General features: G+C 38.1%; 1 protein-coding gene across 5 annotated transcripts in view; it reads left to right on the plus strand.

Annotated features, from left to right (window-relative positions):
- TENM1 (teneurin transmembrane protein 1) overlaps positions 1-22,619 on the plus strand; it is a 1,253,741-nt gene that overhangs the window by 240,555 nt on the left and 990,567 nt on the right. The gene's annotated exons all lie outside the window — the stretch shown is intronic.

Below are 22,619 nucleotides of genomic sequence, written 5' to 3' on the forward strand. Positions count from 1 at the left end.
TTGAAAATATATTTTTCTTTCATTTTCAAAATTTGTTTTGGAGACTTCCATTCATAATTTATTAACCTGGATGTAGATCATTGTGCAATTCTCCTTTATGAATCCAGATGGGATGGCATGAGGGATAAGAAAGCAGACGTTGTCCTAATGCTTAACATAAGGTCTTTGTTGGGTGATTTTTTTCCCCCTTCTAATTTCTCTAAACCTTATTCCATTTGCTGTCCCAATCTGGCATCACATTGATCAGTAAAATTTCTCTCTTCAACTGTTGGAGACAGGTGCTATATTTACAAACCCAAAATACCTTTGAGATTTGCAATCTAAAGCACTTCCCTAGCCTTTTAGATGAAAATATTAGCTATTGTATGCAAACAATCACGGGTTCATAATCATACTAATTCATAGCTTATTACTGGAAAAACGAGGAATTGATGTGTTCACACAAAATGCCATGATCTTGCAAACCAACTATTCTAATGTTTTTTTTTTTAAAAGAGTTTTATTAACCTTGTAAACATTGCAATGAATTTTCTTTTAAAACCTAATTATTAGTTTATAATAGGGTATTATAACATTATGGAATATAATTATATATCTGTATTATTATTTTATTTAAAAATAACCTGTAGAGTTTAACCTATTACATAAACAGAGATGAACACTTCTGTACTTCAGTGACTCCATTGTAGTTGATCTATTTTCTCTCTCCATGTGGTTTTCATACTTTAATTTTTATAGTATCTTTTTATTTTAACAATGACTATAATTTTATAATAGGTACACACACACACGTGTGTGTATGTATGTATGTATGTATGTATGTATGTATGTATGTTTTATTGGTTGTTGTACACTGCTCAGAGTAGTTTCTTTGTGAGGAGGGCATGTATTTAAATATAATTGATAAATAAATACTAAACTCCATGAAAAAAAGGAGGAAAAACACTTCACGGGGGGAGGGGGGATAAAAAAAAGAGAAAAAAGTACTAAACAATTAAACAAACCTAAAAATTCATAAATCCTTCCATTCCTAAACCTGGAGACTAAACCATATGAAAAATGGCTGCAGGTTTTGGATTTGGCTAGTCTAAAGAAAAGAAGAATTAGGGGTGACATGATAGCAGTATTACAGTATTTGAGGGGCTGCCCCAAAGAAGAGGGGGTCAAATTATTCTCCAAAGCACCAGAGGGCAGGACAAGAAACTGTGGTTAGAAACTAACTAAAAAGACAAGCAACCTGGAATTAAGGAGAAGCTTCCTAACAGTTAGGACAAATTAACCAGTGGAACAGCTTACCTTCAGAAATCATCACTTCCAGTTTGGTGTCACGGCGAGACAGTCGGGGAAATAGCAGGCTCTGATGAGCCCCGCGAAACCCCCGGATGCCGAACCGCCGCCGATGGGTCTTTGGACCGGAACCATCCTGAAGGGATGGGGGAAAAGGAGGGGTACCTTGGACAACCAAGAGGAACAGGCAAGTTCCTTGGAGGTCAGAGGGAACACTCTGTGAGTCGGCGATGGGGGGCAGCAGCCATGGCAGCTGCCATGAAGTTGGGACAACCGGGCAAGAAATGTGCTGGAGGAAAGTGGATAGAAATGGAGCTCTTTGAAGCTGGGTGAGTGACAACCAACCCAGGCTAGAACAATGCCTAGAGCAAAATTAACATCTATAAGACCCCTAGCTATAAAATAGCGGCTGAATAACAAAGAGGCTGAAAGTTTAAAATGTTACCTTAAAGAAACAAAGACCCGATAAACAACTAAGTTTTGAATAGAACTAAAGGAATTAAATATTGAGATATGGGACAAAGACTGGACATTTTAAAATTTGAATTGGATTTTCTTAAAAAAAGAAGATTGGATACTTTTTTAAATTAAAAGAAGAAATAAATTGGATTGTTACATAATAGCACAAAATGGATACTCGCATGACTAATGGAAAATGTGGGTTGTAGAGAGACACCATCTGGTTCTAAAAGGAACTTTGTAACTCTTCTGCTATGGGAAATTTTGAGTTCTACAGATAAAAGTCATGGGATCTTGCGGAGGAGTTTTTTTCCCCTGTCTGCAGGCAGCTTGACTTTTGTGAAAAAAAAAAGGAAATTATAATGGAACTCCTATAGTTGAAACAATAATAACTTAAAAAATTGGTGCAGGAATAAAAGAAGGACTAAACACAGGCCCAAGAGAAGATTTGATATATCTGGAATAAAAATAACAAAAAAAAAGATATAATATGATTTATGAAGGACAAAATTGAAAATTTTGAAAATGGAAGGAAATATATGTTTGCAGGCAAGGAGATGAAGAAATAAGATAAACATGACTGGAAAAAGAGAAAAGAAAAAAAGAAGATTGAAACAATGTGATTAAAAATAAAACAATGTACAGGTGGATTGTAGTAATAAAAAGGAGGTTTTTACAGAAATTAAGAATGTTAAAAGGAATTTATAAACATATTTAAAGGTATGTTTGAAGCAAGATTTATGTGTTAATGTTAAATTGGTATGAAAAGGGATAAAGATAAATATGGTTAATTTAAAATGTTAAAAGGAATTTATAAATTTATATAAATTTATGAATATATTTAAAGGTATATTTTAAGCAAGAACCATGTCTCAATGTTAAATTGTTATGAAAAAGGATAAGGATAAATATGATTAACTGGAAATAAGCAATGTATAGATGGATGGAAACAACAAAGAAAGGATTAAGTAGGGATAGTTAAACCAACCATGATTATGCTGTGTTTAACAGCCAAAAAATAAAAATAGATATGCTGTGTAATGGCAAAAAACAAAAATGAGAGTGTTATGATTAACAGCCAAAAATAAAATGGTTATGCTGTGTTTAACAGCCAGGAAATAAAAATGATTGGTTTAACAACAAAGATGAAGATAAAGATGTTGGGTTTTATAGCAAAATAAAATGAGGTGGGATAGCCAAATAAGGAGGAGTATGTTGAGATTAATAGTTAAAATGAAATGAATAAGTTAGATTTAATAACAGAAATAAAGACTATAAATGTTGAGTTCATTAGTAAAAATAAAATGATTATGTTGGAAGTAATTACTTTATGAATGTTTATAATAATTGTGATGATTTATATTGTTAAAATATATCCACCGAAGCAAATGAAAGAGAAAAATGGAATTATAATTGGTTAGGATTTAATATTTAAGTAACAGGTTTTTGGGGATAATGGCATAGTTAAATAGATAAAATTGAGGGAAATAACTGAGTAAAATATTAAGTTGTGTTAATTGAAAATTAAGATTTATTAGTGATTTGTATTAATTTGTGACCGGATCAAAAGCTTTGTTTTGAAAAAATGTGGTTTATGTTTTAAAAAAATAATAAAAAACTTTTAAAAAAAGAAATCATGGGTGCACCATTACTGAGGTTTTTAAGAAGAGCCTGGACAGTCATTTATCTGAAATGGTATAGGTCCGTGATGGCGAACTTATGGCATGGGTGCCACAGGTGACACACGGAGCCATATTGGTGGGCACGCGAGTGTTGCCCTAGCTCAGCTCCAGCGCACATGCGCGCACCAGCCAACTGATTTTCAGGCCTTCCGGTCCCACCGGAAGTCGGGAAACTGGCTGTTTCCGGCCTCCAGGGGGATGGGGAAGGCTGTTTTTGCCCTTCCCAGTCTCCTAGAAAGCTTCTGGAGCCTAGGGAAGGGGGGAAATGGGCCTATTGGGCCCACCGTGCCATCGCATGTCAAAAGCAGGGGGAAGTGTGGGGGAGTCACGTGCGCATGCGTGGGAGGGCATGGTGCAATGAATTATGGATGTGGGCACCTGTACCCACGACCACCCCTGCTCCCCCCACTTTTGCCACGCGATGGCAAAAAGGTTAGCCAACACTGGTATAGGTTCTCCTGCTTGAGCAGAGGCCTGGACTAGAAGACCTCCAAGGTCACTTCCAGCTTTGTTCTGTTCTGTTCTGTTCTGTTCTGTTCTGTTCTATTTTAAATATATATAGGAAAAACAACATTTAAAGAGGTGGGAGGGAAAATCACCCCACACTATTAAGATTGAGAAGTTGTTGATGCTCTCAGGGCTTAGTTGTTTTCTTGCATACATTTTTTGCTAGAACTGATGATGTTACCTAGTTTTGTTTTTTTTTAAATTTGATTTATATGCCGCCCTTCTCCGGAACTCAGGGCGGCTTACAATGCGTTAAGCAATAGCCTTCATACTTTTGTATGTTTTATACAAAGTCAGCTTATTGCCCCCACAAACTGGGTCCTCAATTTACCTACCTTAGAAAGGATGGAAGGCTGAGTCAACCTTGAGCCTGGTGAGATTCGAACTTACAGTAATTGCAGACAGCTGGTGTTAATCACAATGCTATCAGTCTGCTGAGCCACCAGGCCCTAGAACTGGTGGTGTGACCATGAAATGTCTGGAAGAAAACAACCAAGCTCAGAGAGCACCAAGGAGCCCTCATTTCAATAGAATTACCATATGTAAACTGCGCCTTACTATTTTACCTTTTCACGTCTTCTAAAATAAGGTTTTTAGAAAAAGACCAGAAAATTAATTATCCCCACAATTCATTAATTTATATGTTAAAATAAATTAATTACAGAAATGCCAGCAAAGAGGAAATGATTATTATTACCAAATAATATACATTTCTTAATTGCAACCCTGAATTCTTTGCGGCAAGCTATATCCTTAAGTTCTTAACGCTTTCTCCAAATAAGCAGCTTGAAGAACAAAACAACCAGCAAATTGCAGATGTCTTTTTTCTGTTTTACAAGAAGTTGTTAAAACATATGGCCGGGATCCAAAGATGAAGTACATTCAGAAATTTGAGACAACAGAGGATCTACATAAGATACTTTTTAGGATTAACTGAAGATAAGAAACACCTGGGCATGAAACAGTCTGCCCTAAAGAGACATAGAATTGGAAGGAATCACTGACGCCATCATGATGGACTCCCTGCTTTATGCACCAATCAAAGTATCATAACAGATGTCTGTCCACCTCTCTTTAAAAGCCAGCCTGTTGTGGCCTGTTGGCCACCAGTCCCTCCAGCTGCCAAATCAGATGATGAGGCGGAGTGGGAGTTGGGGCCAGCATCAAGGTAATCAGAGAGCTCCAAAGGGGGAGGGGGAATAGAGCTATCAGAGATAAAGACAGAGATAGAGCCTGGGCCATCCATTAGCCCTCAGGTGGAGAAGCAACAGCCCCCAGTTCCAGAGGTGGCTGATGAGGAAGAGGAGGAACAGCTGGGTCCAATGCCTGACACTCGGATGCACAGAAGGCAAAGGAGAGGAGAACAGCGGGATGCTATGGGCCGGTCCTTGGAAAGGAAGAGCCACCACTGCTAGCAAAGCCCCACCCTAGCTCTGGGGATAAAAGGCAGGGGTGGAGATGAATAGGTGTAGCAGACAACTATTCATCTCCCTGCCGGACAGACTTGTTAGCCTGCGAGAGAGAGAGAAACTTTTTGCCGGGGCTGCTGGCACTCCTAATAATCATTGATTTAACTTCAGAGGGTTTGTCGTGTTTAGGGTGCTGGGTCAGAACAGATGTCCAACTTTGGCAACTTTAAGATTTGTGGACTTCAACTCCCAGAATTCCCCATCCAGCCACGCTGGATGGGGAATTCTTAAAGTCTTAAAAGTTACCAAGGTTGGATACCCTGCTCTAACTCAGACAAGAAATCTCTGGGGCTCCAAGTATCCAACTGGGAGACAGTCAGCCTGTACTCAAGCCCCCTGTCCCTGGAGTTGATAGCCCCTGAACACCTGAAGCATCTGGGGCTTCCAACCTTTGCTTTGCATGTGGATGCCAAGCACCTATGCACTAAACACCCACAGCCTGCCATTGTGTCAAAGCCCAACCACCTGCAAGACAGCGCAAGAGAAGGTTCCTGTTGTGACTCCGGCCCCGGAGACTGATTTATCTTCGCATGCTGAGTCGGAGGATGATATGGAGGAAGCTGGCATGAGCTATGTGCCAGAGGGGCCGTCTTCACTGGTGAGTCAGCAAGAACTGACAGTTGCTGACGTGCCTCTGGACCCCAGCCAAATTGAGGAGAAAACAAAGGCCAGTAACGAGGAGAGGGAGCCCCTATTGGATGCAAGAGAGAGACGTAGGAGACGTCGTAGAAAACAGCTATTGCCACGTCCCAAGAGGTGTGGTCAGGAGATGTAGGGCCACACCCTACAAAGTATAAAAGGGGTGTGGCTGGGCCGGAAAGGCATGGTGAACAATTTGTTGGCGTTTTGGATGCAGTGGAGTTTAGAACTGCTAGTTTTGAGTTTTGAAAAGGAGTCTGCATTCCTGCATTAGCCTGCTGGCCGTCTGCCAAGACCTCTGGAACATTGCCGGTAACTACTGAACTGATATACTTTTGAAAGAGAACTGTTTATTAAAGGGCCAGCTTCAATCTCTCTAGCCTGTGTTTGTTACTGCCAGGCTATTTGAGCTTCTGCAAGGCCACTCGTGGCAGGGGACAGAACAGTTCCTCACTTGGAGTGCTATTCTCCAGGGAGGTCTTCAGGAGGTGTGTCAGAAGGTAGAAGTGCTTGCCCCACCCTAGGTCTGTGCATAAAAGGCAGGGAGCAGAGATGCATAAGTGTGGCAGACAATGATTTGTCTCCCTGTTGGTCAGCCATTGATATTCTGAACTTCTGAATCCTGTCAGGAACTTTATTGGAATTCTTTCTTGGAATCTGTGGTGCTGAGAGTTGGGCGTGCCTTTGGAGCATGTGAGTGTGTGTCTCTACTAAGAGCGAGCGCACCTTCTAGGACTTCCTTTATGAGTGTGTGGGGAGAGAGAGAGAGACTCCCGGTGTGTTCAGGGGGAAAAGGAGCCAGCTTGGCTTTCCACAGGCACTTAGAGACTCTGTTAGGCTGCTGTGTGTGTGAGAGAGAGAGACTCTTGGCTGGGGCTGCTGGGGCTCCTAATAAAGGGAACGTTTAGTTAAAAACAGCATGCTTGTCATGTTTGGGAGCCAGCAAGTGGCATTCAAATAATGTAACAACCAGTTCTCTGCCCTAATGATGGGCTGGGTGGGCATGGCCATGGTGGGTGTGGCCAGGGGATGTGACAAGCAGCACTTGGACTCCTGCATCCTCCTGGGAGCAAAAACGGGCACTGCCCCCCATGCCCCATTTTGGGCCTAGTAGTCCTCCCTGCAGCCTCCTGGGAGCAAAAATAGGCCATGGGGGGGTGTCACACCGCAGCCCCCTGCACCCCATTTCATGCCTAGTAGGCTTTCCTGCAGCCTCCTGGGAGCAAAAACGGGACACGGGGGGGTGCTGCATCCCCCACACCCTGTTTTAGGCCTAGTAGGCCTCCCTGCACTTACCTGGAAGCCAAAATGGGGTGCGTGGGGACTCCTGGAAGAGGAGGGGAGGGGCAGAGCCAGCCAGCAATTTAACAACCGGTTTGCCCAAACTGGCCCAAACCGGCTGAATCCCACACCTGAAGTGAACCATATATGTACCCTAGTCATATGTATCACTTTCCTATCTTGTCTTAGGAAGATTTTTCTTTCCTTCCTTGTGTTAGGAAGATTTTTCTAATGTTAAACTCCTTAATAATAACAGAATAAGACAGTTGGAAGGGATCTTGGAGGTCTTCTAGTCCAAGGTCAAGCAGGTCGCCCTATACCATATTTCAGACAAATGATTCTCCAATCTCTTCTTAAAAACTTCCAGGGATGGAGCACCCACAACTTTTGAAGGCAAGCCTTCCCATAACTAAGACTATTCCGTACCATGTATAGAATCTTGATATCAGTGGCATTCCCTGTGACATTTTATGGAAGTGAAAGTTGAACTTTGAAGAAGCAGGATGGGAAGAATATTGAATGTTGGTGTTCGAGAAGACTTCTAAAAATACTGTGGGCAGACAAGAAAACAAGCAAACTGATCATCAAACAAATCCATCCAGAATTCTCACTCAAGGCACAAATGACCAGCTCAAGTGATCCTCCTTCAGACACATTTTGCAAAGATCTTGCTGTTAAGAGAAAACTCTAAAGCTGCCAAAGTACTGGAAAATGGAAGATGAGGATGGCCAGCAACAAGACAGACAAATTCAGTTACAGTGGCAATGATCTGAAAGAGCAGATTAGGAACAGATCATCATGGAGAAAATCATGTTTGTTTGTTTGTTTGTATGTATGTATGTATGTATGTATGTATGTATGTATGTATGTATGTATGTATTTATTTATTTATTTATTTATTTATTTATTTATTTATTTATTATGCTGCCCATCTCTCCTATAAGGTGACTCTGGATGCCTTATATATTACAAAATAGTTAAAATATTAAAACTACCCAGTTTATAATTTAAAACAATACTGAAACCAACAACTTGATGGTACATAATCAATCAATGCCATGCATCTAGGAGAGTTTAACACGTGGGACATGCCTTCAGATTGTTGAAAAATATCTTGAAAAGAATCAGCACCATAAATGTTTAATTTTATAACTATGTGTAAAAATTTGATGGCAAGAATATGATTATAGGAATGAACTTTTATAGTGGTTTGGATGACGAGTAAGATAGAAGAAACTGTTGGAACAAGAAGAATAAATAGAACTGAAGAAGTCAACACCAAGATGTCACAGGGGAGGGATGATTGATGTATTAAATGTTTGTTTGTCTTAAAAAATAAAAAAAAAACTTTAAAAAAAGAATTAGCACCAGAATGCAAGACAAGAAACAATGGATGGAAACTAATCAAGGAGGGAAGCAACTAAGAACTAAGGAGAAATTTCCTAATGGTGAGAGCAATCAACCAATGGAATAGCTTGCCTCCGGAAGTTGTGGGTGCTCCATCATTGAAAGCTTTCAAAGAGACTGGACAACCATTTATCTGAAATGGTATAGGATTTCCTGCTGGAGCAAGAGGTTGGACTAGAAGACCTCCAGGGTCCCTTCCAACTCTGTTTTTCTATTATTCTGTTCTGTTATGTCCTCCTAAATAACCTCTTCTTCTGTCCAGTTCCTACAAGATGTAGTTTCTAATCCGCCTCATTATTTATCCTCTTATTCTTCTCTGAAGGAGTTTCACATCATCGGAATCAAATGTGGTGCCCAAAATGGATATAATAATTGATCTGAGCAGAGGAGAACAAAGTTTAAATATTTGTGTTTATGATTGGGAAACTACATTCTTTTGATATCACTGAAAATTACACTTCTCTTGTTCAGGGTAAAACAGTGTGACAATTCTATGACTTTAATATTCAGCATCATGCCATCTGTCCTATAATGATTTCATTTTCTTTCCTTTTTCCTAAATTAGGAATTTTGCAATTATCTGTTAGATTCCATTCTTATATTTTCAGGTCATTTCTCTAATCAAGATCATTTTGGTTTTATTTTGTCCTCTGAAATATTGGCTCTCTAGTTCCTGCAAATTTGCTAGGCATTTCTTTCATCTCATTACCTAAGTCATGAATAAAATCGTTACATACTGATTACCTGGCACCTCATTCTGTTTAGGTCTCCCATCACTGAAGAACACTGAATGTGGTTCTCCTGATTCCGAATGTTAATATGGGATGGAACATATCACTCAAGCAACATAAGTTTCAACAAGTTGGATAGATGTGTCTGTGCTATCATGTATACATATAAACTCATTGATTTTTTTGTTTTTGTTTTATTTATTTATTTATTTTGTCAAGCACGTATTAGATAACAGATATAGGTATAAACATGGTTATTAATACATGAAATGGGGACAGTAGGAAGGGACAGTAGGCACATTGGTGCGCTTATGCACACCCCTTACAGACCTCTTAGGAATGGGGTGAGGTCAACAGTAAACAGTCTAAGGTGAAAGTTTTGGGGGTTTGGGGATGAAACCACAGAGTCAGGTAGCGCATTCCAGGCATTGACCACTCTGTTGCTGAAGTCGTATTTTCTGCAATCAAGTTTGGAGTGGTTTACCTTAAGTTTGTATCTATTGTGTGCTTGTGCATTGTTGTGGTTGAAGCTAAAGTAGTCATTGACAGGTAGGACATTGTAGTGGATAATTTTGTATACTACGCTTAGGTCAGACCGAAGGCGGCATAGTTCTAAGTTGTCTAAGCCCAAAATTTCAAGTCTGGTGGCATAAGGTATTCTGTTGCAAGCGGAGGAATGGAGGACTCTTCTCGTGAAATATCTCTGGACTCTCTCAATTGTATTGATGTCCGATATGCAGTGTGGGTTCCAGACAGAATAATTAATTATGAATTAGAAGTTTTAAGAATTAGGGCTGCATCAAGGATTTGAATTCTTGAACTACTACTCATCAGTTTTAGGGATTTTGTCCTATTAGAATTTCTGCTGTTGCATTTGAAACTGGCACATAGGAAATCATGAGTCATGTGGATTAGGATTGAAAATTGCATGCAGAAATGGTCAAAAGACCATCCAGGGAGTCTATTCCACAGCAGAAAGAAGCTGATAAGACTGAGCCCTTAAAATTCATTTACAGCAATAGTGGCCAATGTCTTATCAGGCCCACTATCTGTTCCTGAGCATTTCAGTTTTGGTCTCCTAACATTCTAGTGTGTGATAGCACCTTCAAGAAAGGTTGAACCCTGAGATTCCTGTCTATGAGGACAGAAAAAAAGAAAGAGGAGGAATGTAACAAGAGAGGAAGAGAGAGGAAGAAATAAAAACCAGTGAATCAGCAATTTGGTTCTTCTTGGTGTCTTTGGCCATACCCACCAGAGTTAGATAGGGAAATGAGTGTGCTTCTCAAACAAAAAAAGTTATATCACTCTAAAAATTCCTCAAACAATATCTTAAGTGTGTGAGTAAATGAATATATTTCTTTAGGTGTAACTCACCTATTGCTATTAATTCACATAGCAATCTCTACATATTCTTCAGATCCAAAGATTTTACATGGTTTTTTTTACTGATGTGTCCCTTGTTTCTGATCCACTTCATGCTATTTTGATTTTTATTCATTCATTCGTTTAAAGAAGAAAAGTCATCAGATTATGTTTTTCTCAGGAAGAAAATATAGTCATGTATAACTTTGCTTTGATGTGTCACCTTTAAAAAAAAAAAATCTAAAGCAGCTGCCCAGGCAGGAAACTGTTGCATATGTGAAATAGGATGAATGGGGTATGATTAGGGATGAATCTACCCTGGATTTCTTTCAAAGAGAGATGCCATGAGTTGCCAAACTGGACTCCTCAATGACATGACAGTAACAATGGATTGATGTTGCTGTCATCATTCAAAGCATTTATGGAAGATAGTGCAGGAAAGAACATTGGCTTCATAAAATTGCCAAAAGGAAAATGAGATATTAATATTTCTGTAGAAAGGAATTTTGCATGGGACTCATTTTGGAAGCTATTTTAGAAATGTAGATTGTATATTCAAGATCCAGACAACAGGTGCCTGGATTTTGAGGGTGTCTTCTTTAAAAATAAAATTGTGTAATTTGGCAGGCCAGATTGAAGCTTGTGCCCAGATGGCAGCTCCATGGAATGAATAGAACTGATCCTAGCATTTTGGGTGAAGGGTGAATGGCATTTTAATTCCTCCTACCTTTTCCCAAAGTACCTTGCCAGCTGCTTTTGAGCCTTGTAAGAGAAAATAAAATGTAGTCATATTTTTATCCCTTTACTGTATAAAATACAACTTGGAGAGACAAACAGAATACAGAAAAACAGAGTTGGAAGGAACTCTGGAGATCTTCTAGTCCAACCCTCTGCTCAAGTAAAGACTCTATACTATTCCGAACAAATGGCTGTCCAGTCTCTTAAAAACCTCCAGTGATGGAGCACCCACAGCTTCTGAAGGCAAGCTGCACCATTGGTTGTCTAGTCTGAAGTACGCTTTTGCTGGTGCAACCATTATTGTTTCTCAGCTTGCCAACAAGCCAAGGGGGAGGGAAGGGTAAGATGGAATGTAGGCTCCAGACATCAAGAAGAAGAAGAAGAAGAAGGTTTTGGTTACTATCTTTAGAGCGCTCCATGGCTCAGGACCAGGGTACTTACGAGACCGCCTCCTGCCACCAATAGCCTCTCACCGACCAGTTCGCTCCCATAGAGAGGGACTCCTCAGGGTGCCATCGGCCAAACAATGTCGACTGACGGCCCCCAGGGGGAGAGCCTTTTCTGTGGGGGCACCTACCATCTGGAATGGGCTTCCCCCGGAGTTACGAAACATCCAAGACTTACGCCTATTCCGCCGTGCCCTGAAAACATTTCTATTCCAACAAGCTGGTCTGGCCTAACTCTTCCTTTTTAATTGGCTTTTAAACTGGCTTTTAAATTGGGTTTTAAACCTCTTTAGATAAATTTGGATGTTTTTAATCTTTGAGCCTAAATTACTTAATCTGTTTCTTAATAGTTTTTAACTTCTATATGTATTTGTATTTATTATGGCTGTTCACCGCCCTGAGTCCTTCGGGAGTAGGGCGGTATACAAATATGAAAAATAAATAAATAAGAAGACAGCTGTGAGAGCCAAGGCAGTGGTGGGTTGCCCCCGGTTTGGACCAGTTTTCAAGAACCGGTAGTAAAACCAGCGGGAGGCCTCGCCCACTGCCTTGGATGTCGTCATCAGCTATCTGTGCATGCGGAGAAGCAAGGTGCGCATGTTCGATCCCATTGCGAAACGGTAGTAAAGGTAAGTAGAACCCACCCCTGAGCCAAGGACACTTCGGCAGTTTGCCAAAACCAAAGACTTTTTCCCATAACAATACAGTGACATTCCATTGGACAATGTGATCTGTACTAATGGGGGAGGGAGAATCCTTTAATTATATATTAATTATGTGGGTTTGCATGGGAATTAGCTAGATCTGGTTTTGCCTTCATCAGTGCTGAAATGATGTACTCAATAAAGTTTTGCATTCAGAGATTGGAACATCTTGACCCTGTCTGCTTTGGTTGGGTTCGTCAGTTTGAACATAGACATTGGTTATTTGTTCTTACTGTGAGGAAATTTCTCTTTAATACCAGGTTTGATTTCTCTTTGTTTTTTATTTTATTTTTTTTTAATTTTCAAAAAACCTTTATTAAAATTTAAAATATTAAAATACTAATACAAATACATCTGTAACAAAAATACGTCCATGATAGTTGTACAATTCAACGTCATTCCAACAGTACACAAATCATAACTCTATTTTTTTTATTATTATTATTTATATACCGCCCTTCTCCGGAGAGTCAGGGCGGCTTACAGTGCGTTTAAGCAATAGCCTTCATACTTTTGTATATTTTTATACAAAGTCAGCTTATTGCCCCCACAAACTGGGTCCTCAATTTATCTACCTTAGAAAGGATGGAAGGCTGAGTCAACCTTGAGCCTGGCGAGATTCGATCTTACTTTAATTGCAGACAGCTGCAATTACAGTGCTTAGTCTGTTGAGCTATCCAGGCTCTTATATATTCTCAGATATTCCTTCTTTCTCTTTGTTAAGCTTCCATCCATTACGTCTTGTCCTGCCCTCAGGTGCTTTGGAGAATAGGTTGACCCCTATTTGGGAAGGGTAGATCAATGAAGAAAAATGTGTTTCCCCCACATGGAAACTAATAATTTTTATTGCTATAGACTTTTGTTTTTCTTTTCTTCTCCCAACCCCAAGCCTAGGTGGTGAAAGAACTCAATGTTAACACCTTGATTATTTTGACCTGGGGAGGTTAAGTAATGACTTTTCTAAACCACAACTTCTTTGTGGGTTCTATCTGTGTGTAGAACCATGGATCATAAGGAAGGGGAAGATGATTTCATTTCTATCAAAATCCTCAAAATAGCCAACTTTCTCTTTTGTGAGTTGTGAAAACACATATTCATTTTAATGGGAATATTTTTAAGTGTGTTTTTCTCTAGACTTTATGTTATATTGTGATGGTATGAAAAAAAAAAAAGACCTTGAGAACACAGAAAAGAGAGGAGGCTGCCTAAGGAACGGTCCGATAGGAGACAGTATAGCCCCCAGCTGCATAATGCATGATCAGAAGGTACCCTCCCTAGTTCTTCAGGCTGTAATGGAGTCATCAGGAGATTTGTACTTTCAGACTTGGAAGAATCTAGTTGTACTATAACGTAGAAGTAGCTCATTTGGTTGAGTTTTCTGTCTGGTTTTTCTGGGAAGGCTGACATATGTACATGATGGATACATATAAGGAAAAATGTGCATAAAACCCTATATACTTTAGTTAGCTTGCCAAAAAATACATGAGAAATCACATGAATACAAGCAGACCATTTCATAGTAGAATTTGTACATTTCTCAAATGTCACTTGGCAGAGATTTTTTTATAGCAATTTTTTTTTCCAAAATATATGAACTGCCCTGTTTAACTATGCAAAAAGAGCACTGGGTCTCCTTGGACTGATGCAAATTTCTTCCTTTACTCGGAGATTCCTACAACTCTGGGTTAAAAATCTTTTAATTGGGGAATTTTATGGGTAAGGGGTTTTAAATTGGGGAAGCCAAAGATAAATTTAATTTCGTTTTAAAGTATTTTAATATTTGTATTGTGTGTTCTTAATTTTGGCTGTTCACTGCCCCAAGTCCTTCGGGAGAGCGGGCGGTATAAAATTTTTAAAAATAAATAGATAAATAAATAACTCCTTCAAATGCCCACCGGATTCATTTTTGTTCTTCAAGCAAGAACTATCACGGAGTTTCCATTACTCTCCCTTTGTTGTGTACGGACAAAGGTTTTTAATTTCATACTTCATTTCCAGCTCGCTACTGTCAAGACATCATCTAAGTATCATTAAAAGGCAAGTTGGAATCAGTCTCGGCTGCAAAGCTGAGGGGAAAAAAATTAAGGAAGATATCCTTAGTAACATGTTTTTATTGTTTCCTGAAGTGTAAGCTTTGACAAGGTAGAAGCAATTCAAGTTGTATCCATATTCATCCCTGAATTGGCAAAGTTTAGCATAGTATGGCAGCAAATGAAATTGGTGAAAAGAAATGAGTACTTCATTAAGGATTTCATTGATACTGATTTTTTAAAAGACCAGTTTTACTAATATTTGAAATTGGTAAATGGTGTGAATATTTGGCTTGCACTGCCAAATATTAATAAATGAAAAGCAGTTCACTGACCATTTTTAAGAACTTAGTAATTTAGTTTGCCATCTTTTAAATTTAATTCAGTGTAGGCATTGCTTAACTCCAAAATGATTCTGAGTAACTCACAATATAATAAAACATAAAACATAAGGCAAAAGAAAATAGAACATATGAAAACACGGTCAAAATTTCTACAATTCTTTACAAAACCTTGTAAAAACTGTTGTACTTTAACTCTAGAAACTATTACAGGAGCTGGCAGGAATTACTAATTAACTTTAAATATGCTTTCTTCATTTTATCCCTTCCCCTTCGAATGATCATTCCCACCATCTTAGAATATTTAGAGAAATCTCCCTCCCCCCCCCTTTTGAATTTGCATCTCTAATGAGGTATTTTTATAGATGATAAGGGCTATAAACTGAATAGGTTTCACTTCTTAACATCTGTGATTTTAAGAACAGACAAATGGATTATCTTGTTTGAACTACCCTATGCTTGATCTCACACGATTTTAATCCTTATCTTTCTATGCGGCCCAGAATACTACAGAAAGTGTTTTAAACTACAATTGGCTGCATCTTGGGTAATATCCTGGTTCACATACATAGCTAGGCCATAAATCATGACCAGGTCTTGCACCTTTACAAGCAAAATCCAAATAAATATTATGCCTTGGCATATTGTGTAAACCCAGCCAATATAAATCCAATAAAAGCAACCGGTATCTTCCCCATGTTGTACCTAATCGAAAGGGAGCATGGGGAAACTATAAGTCAGGCAACTGGAAGTTTCCAATTTCCTTATGTCTTGTACAGATAAACCTAGTGTGTGTGAAGTTTTTGAATTAAAGAGTGGTTTTTGCTTGAAGCTGTGTGCCTTGCAAATGGAGCTGATTGTTTACATCCGTCTTTGTAGATTTATAGTGCTTAATTTAGCAAATGGTTGTGCGTTTCCACTGGAAAGATCCCATACATGTTATATGAAATGACTTTGAGGAAGCTTTCTTGGTGGCGCTAAAGGCACTCATTCTGATCTGTGGCTTTGATGAGTCCCTTTGCCCTATTTTATCTTTGAAGTCTGCTTATTTCTCAGTGTATCTTGAATGAAAAATAATCAAAAGCAACTGAAAAAGTTGCCTTACTATTGCACAAGATCTTTAGCTCCTGGGAAAAGGAAACCTGCCCTCTTTCTAGAGATGTACTGTTGGTACGTTAGCCTCAAGGGACTCATGACTCATGGCTAGGAATAGACAACAGGCTCTAATGCCTGGCATTTGCTCCCCAAACTCAAAATATTTATTCAGCATCTCCTGTGGTATGATGTGTGTTAGAGTAACATCGGTTAAAGAAGACATACTCTTTGAAAATTGTAAAGGATATAGAAAGTAAAGAGAGAGAAAAAAGAAACAATTGAAATCACCAATTATGTTTTCTTCCTTCCTGCCAGTCCCACTTACTGAATTGAATGATGTCCATGGTTTTGTGTCTAGATAACTTAGGCACAATACCCGTTAGTAGGGAAGAGATAGCCTAGTTTGGCTGAAATTTGCTTTAATTAAGTTCCTTGACACTTTAGCTACAGTAAGTTACACCATTATACTGTGGCTTTAAATTATTATCTTATTGCCCTTTAGAGATTTCTAAGTCATTCAGAATCAGACCTGATTGGAGTGGCATAAAAGGCTAGTAAAAGAAATAAAATATGTTTTCAATTTTTCTCCCTTATTCTCCAAAATGCTTGGAAATTCCTTCAGTGTTTTTTTTTTTAATTGCAAAAGTTTTACAATTACATTTTCACCCCTTTTCCCCCCCCGCCTCCCCCCCCAGACTTCCCAACCTCCCTAACCCTCCCTAACCCTCCCCTCCCCCCAGACTTCCCTATAATATACTCATACTCATAAAAAACCCTTAATATAACACTTATATATAAACTTGAACCCCTCCCTCCCCTGTATAATTTCTCTCTTTACCTCATTACATTAAAATATTTCCAATACATTATTTTCAAATAAAAGCTATTTGATACTTTCTAGTTTGATATTTGTTCTGAACATATTCTATCCACCTTTTCCATTCCCATTCATAAGTCTCTTGTGAACAATCTTTTAAATATGCTGAAATCTTCGCCATCTCTGCAAAACTGGCCATCTTCAAAGTCCATTCCTCGATAGTGGGCAAAGCTTCATTCTTCCAGTATTTACCTATCAACAATCTTGCTGCTGTTATCATATACAATATCAATTTTGTTTCACCCAATGTAAAACCCTTAACTATACCCAATAAAAACAGTTGTGGAGAAAATTGAATTTTTTTCTTCAAAACATTCTGCATGACCCACCAAATTTTTATCCAAAAAGCCTTAACTTTCCTACAGGTGTTTTTAACCTACTTAATTGTTGGAGAGTATGAAGAGTCCTGAAGATTTTTTTTCTCGTCCTCCTTTATATTTCCTCTGTTGCTCAGAAACTTCCTTTGCTTCTTAATTTAGAAAATCTAATGGGAAGAATTTCTTGAGATTTTTCTTTGGGAAAGATGAAAACATGGGAGTTTTATTAATTTTCAAGTCAAATTACAGAAGAATCAAGATTTGGGGACTATTAAAAAGTATGATATTTACCTTACGTCAGGCTCAAACTGACATTTTTCATCTACAACCTTGTGCAAACAGATATTCATAATGTCATAGGAAATTTGAAAAAGCTAGTGGGTAAAGGAACTTTGATATTCAAACTAGAAAAGTGTATATTTATAGTTTAATATTAAAAGAAATTAATATTGGGAAGGGATAATATGTTGATTTTGCTAAAGATAATTAAAGGTAAGGAATCCTGAATCTTAAGATATGGATAATCACAGGGATGGAAGAATTCTGAGCTGTGGTTTCGTTCAGCATCTCATTTTCCCCAAACATAATTTAATTTCAGATCTATTCCATATTTCTTCTTGCTCAAAGTTTTTTTTATGGTGTTTCCTAATATACTGCATTCCTTGTACGCTTCCTAAGATAATGTATTTTTCTATGCATTCCATGTTGGAGGGCATTGAATTGATTTCTACATTAAAACAGATCACAGTAATGAGACTTTTGGTTCAAAGCTGGGTTACTGAGATTTGACATGGGTCTTATGGAGCCACAAAGGCAAATTTTGGGTTCACACATCACATTTAGCTGCAATATGTTTTTATTTTAATTTAAAGACTTTCCAGACCCTTGTTTAGACAATAGCATCTAGACAGTTGCAGTTTATTCAGTAAAATATCATTAACATAGTCAAAATGTGACTCAAAACATCATTCTGATGATGAAGTGTGAAGCATAGAGTCGCTTGATAGTGAGATGGATAGCAGATAACTTCAATTTTATTTATTTATTTAGCATATGGAGTAGATTACAGGGATAGGAGTAGTAATATATACGTATATACTGTACATACATGTATGATGAAAATATGTAGCCAATTTTATAAGGTATGAGGAATAAGCTAGTTATTGAGAATGGAATAAGTGTTCTATATATTAATATCCAAGCCATTTATCCAATTAAACACACAGTGTTAGTCGGAGAAAATCTGCTCTTCCCCCTGAATATAGCAGCTCATCCCTACATGTAACTTTTAACGTCTTTTGCCACCAATAGCCTCCCACCGACCAGTTCGTTCTCACAGGGAGGGACTACTCAGGGTACCGTCAGTCAAATTATGCCGACTGGCAACTCCCAGGGGGAGGGCCTTCTCTGTGAGGGCTCCAACCCTTTGGAATGAACTGCCCCCGGAGATACGGAATATCCCTGATCTCCGTGCTTTCCGCCGTGCCCTCAAGACCCTGATGTTCCAACAGGCAGGGCTAAACATATGAACATGTGAATGACTTTTTTAAATGTTATCTAATTCTGGGTTTTATTTAATTGACCAAACTAAGTAATAATTTTAATTAGCAATTTTATGATGTTTGTGTGTCTATATTTTTCTTGACTGTATACCGCCTTGAGTCCTACGGGAGAAGGGCGGTATAGAAATATAATAATAATAAATAAATAAAATAAAAATGTAACAGTAACAGAGTTGGAAGGGGCTTTGGTGGGACCTTGCGCGCGCAGGAGACCTATACTAGGGATTCGAACCGCTGAACTGCTGACCTTTCTGATCAACAAGCTCAGTGTCTTAGCCACTGAGCCACCTAGACAGGTTAGATAGATAGATGAGCAATGATAGATAGATAGATAGATAGATAGATAGATAGATAGATAGATAGATAGATAGATAGATGATAGAGGATGGATGGATGGATTGGATGGGTGAATTGATGGATTGGATGGGTGAATGGATGGATGGAATACTTGGAATAAAATTAATCCACTTAGTGCAGTTTCTAAATGTCAGAAGTTCCTAGTCTCATGTAGTCTAGTATTCATTTTTTTTGCTTCATTTAGTTTTTTTGTTACCCAGAATTCTTCCATCCCTTCCAATAATCAGAAGTCTCCCTCTTCCCTCCTCTCCCCCCTCTCTCTAATACCCACCACAGTGTTTCCCAAAACATTGTGTTAATTTGAAACTTAGGTTTAACTTTTTCCTTGCTCAGGTGGGAGGCATCAAATCATCCCAGCTTAACTGTAAAGCAACAGTGCCAAGATCAGAGTTTTGCAAATAACTTTTTGAACATAAATCAATATTCAGCCCCACAAGGCTGCTTGGGCTTCAGAACATGCTCTTCTTTGCCTCTATTAAAATTGCTTTGCTTAAAGAAGGACATAGTTTGAAAGGGGGGGGGGAATAAACCCTTCCACCAAAAAGATTCTGTTTACTTTGATGTCTACTGATTTGCAGTAGGCTGTAAACTTTTTTCAAAGCTGCTAAAATCACCCAAAAAATAGCAATCAACTTATTGTTGATTTTGCAGCAAACATACTTCTTGTAACAAATTACAGCATATGCCTCCTCCTATATCAATAGGCTTGGTCTCACACAGCTGAAAGAAAGATTGGGCAAAGCCTGAATATGTAAATTGAAAGGTAAGGGGGTGGTAGTTTCCTAATTTTTTTTTCCAGATTTGTATGCAGATTCCTTGATGCTTTCTGAGTTTGGTTGTTTGCTTGCAGATGTGTCATTACATATGTAGGTAACTTCATCTGTGAGAATGAGTGAATGAGGGGTTTGCTCTGTTTTATACAATAGCTTGCCCTACCAGTGTTTGGAGGGGTGTGGTTTCCTCCTTAGTACTTCCTTGATTAGAACTCTGTTTCCTGCTTCATTGTTTGCTTCTTAATATTAATTTTAAGAGTGTCTGCCATTATAGCCAACTTGTGTTTAAAAGATGCTATCAAAGAGGATCAAGTTTTACCCAGACATGACTGAAACTAATCTGACAGTAGATTTAAAAATGAAAGACTACAAGAATGATATGAAAAAAAAAAGGTGCTGCATTGGGTATACAAGTGAAATCAGCTGATTAAGAGGTGTATAGGAAAAAGTGAACCAAAAAAAGTGATCTAGAAAAGCTTCTTAGGCTGAATTTACAAAAGCTTTGAAATGTTTTATGGGAAGGGACAAAGAAAAAACAAGAAGAAATCAAGTTCTAGCATATTATTTGAAGAGATTAAAGATCAAGTTTGTTAACAGCACCTGCTTACAGGTACTTTTGTTTATTAAAAGCACCTGAAGGCAGGACAAGAAACAATGGGTGGAAACCAATCAAGGAGAGAAGCAACCTAGAACTAAGGAGAAATTTCCTGACAGTGAGAACAATTAACCAGTGTAACAACTTGCCTCCAGAAGTTGTGAATTCTCCAACACTGGAAGTTTTTAAGAAGAGACTGGACAGCCATTTGTCTGAAATGGTATGTGTCTCCTGCCTGAGCAGGGGGTTGGACTAGAAGACCTCCAAGGCCCCTTCCAACTCTATTATTCTGTTCTGTTATTTAACAGTGAAAAAGGAATATAAACTTGACTTATCTGATCAAGCTTAAAATATATTATCTTTAGTAACTCTTAATAGACTTTTGCTGATGATAGATAGATGATAGATGATAGATAGATAGATAGATAGATAGATAGATAGATAGATAGATAATATACAGTATATATTACAGATAACAGGTGAGATATTGAAAAGAGATCATTTGTTATACTTTAAGAAAAGATTAGTTTCTAAATTGTATATATTTGTAATGAAAGGGGATTCTTCATTTGTTTTTACTACATTTTTTTCTATTTTTTCTTTTCTTTCTATTTTTTATTCTTTTACTTTTTACTTTGAATTTATTTTTACCTTTTTAATTGCAGTGTTTGATGAAATGAAGTTGTGCAGATCCTCTTAAGGATTAAACTAAAATTATCTTCTTTTGAAATAAATTATTTTAAAGTGTAAGAGACCTCTTACAGATAATACTAGACAAAAATAGTTGATCCTCTCCTCCCTTGTTTTGATCTAGCTCCTTATTTGGAAATCCTTTCAGCTGGGGTATTAGAAATCATGCTGTGGTTTTCATGTCTCTGCTTCATTTCTGAAGGACTCTAGAAATTTTAGTTCTAAGTTACTTTGGACTGGTGTATACAATACATGCATTATGAATGCATGGACAATTGCAATTTATAATTTTGGAGCATTTAGCTGCCTTCGGTTTTGTGAAGCTTGTGTTGGGTTTTGGCTGTCAAAACCGATATTAATCGATGCTCCTAAATCTGTTTCAGCAAGACAGAAAGCAGAATTATGGGCCTTGCAGTGCATTAAAGTCTTGGTATTAAAAGAGGAACACCACAAATGTAACTGAAAGCATCTGGTGCATGTTGTCTCGAATGCCAGCTGACAATTAATCCGTTTTGCATTATGATCCACTTTGGAGGTTTTAGACCATTAAATCATATCTGCTTGCATTGCAGGTTTGGGAGTTTCTAGTTAAGCCAAATGAAATAGCTCGGTTTAACTGGCTGTACAACTGTTGGGTTGGTGCTTGCTGGCTTCGACTTTTTGAACACTGGATAACAGGATCCAAATGTTATGATAGCATATTGCATTTGTTAGTAGCACAGAATGGAAATATAACAAAAACACAGGCTTATTAAATACAGATACAAGGAATGGGAAAGAAAGGGAACATCTAAAATTTAATTGTATTTCCTGAATGAAGGCAAATAATTGTATTTAACTTAATTGTATTTAATTATATTTATTCAAATATACATTTTGATCATCATCATTATCATTTTAGCCCAGGGGTGAAATGCTTCCGGTTTGGACCGGCTCACCTGATCTGGTAGGGATGGAGGCAGGTGGTTTGGAGAACCGGTAGCAAAAATCCCTGCCCCCCCCCCCCATATGCCCAGTTGAGCCGCACAATCATCAGAGGCTTTTTTTTTTTTTTTTACTTTTAAAAGCATTTTTTCTACAACTATGGCCGAAAAAATGCTTTTAAAAGTAAAAAAAAAAAAAGCCTCTGATGATTGGGTGGCTTGTCAAAGGCATTTAAAAGAAAAAAAAAAACTTGTTTTCTTTTAAATGCTCTAACGATCCCAGCTGAGTTTTAAAAAAGCCTCTGCAGATCAGGGAACTCAGCTGGGATCGTCAGAGCCTTTTGAAA

This window comes from Pantherophis guttatus, chromosome 12, assembly GCF_059756535.1.
Source record: "Pantherophis guttatus breed Tessera chromosome 12, ASM5975653v1, whole genome shotgun sequence".
In the NCBI taxonomy this organism is placed as follows: Eukaryota; Metazoa; Chordata; class Lepidosauria; order Squamata; family Colubridae; genus Pantherophis; species Pantherophis guttatus.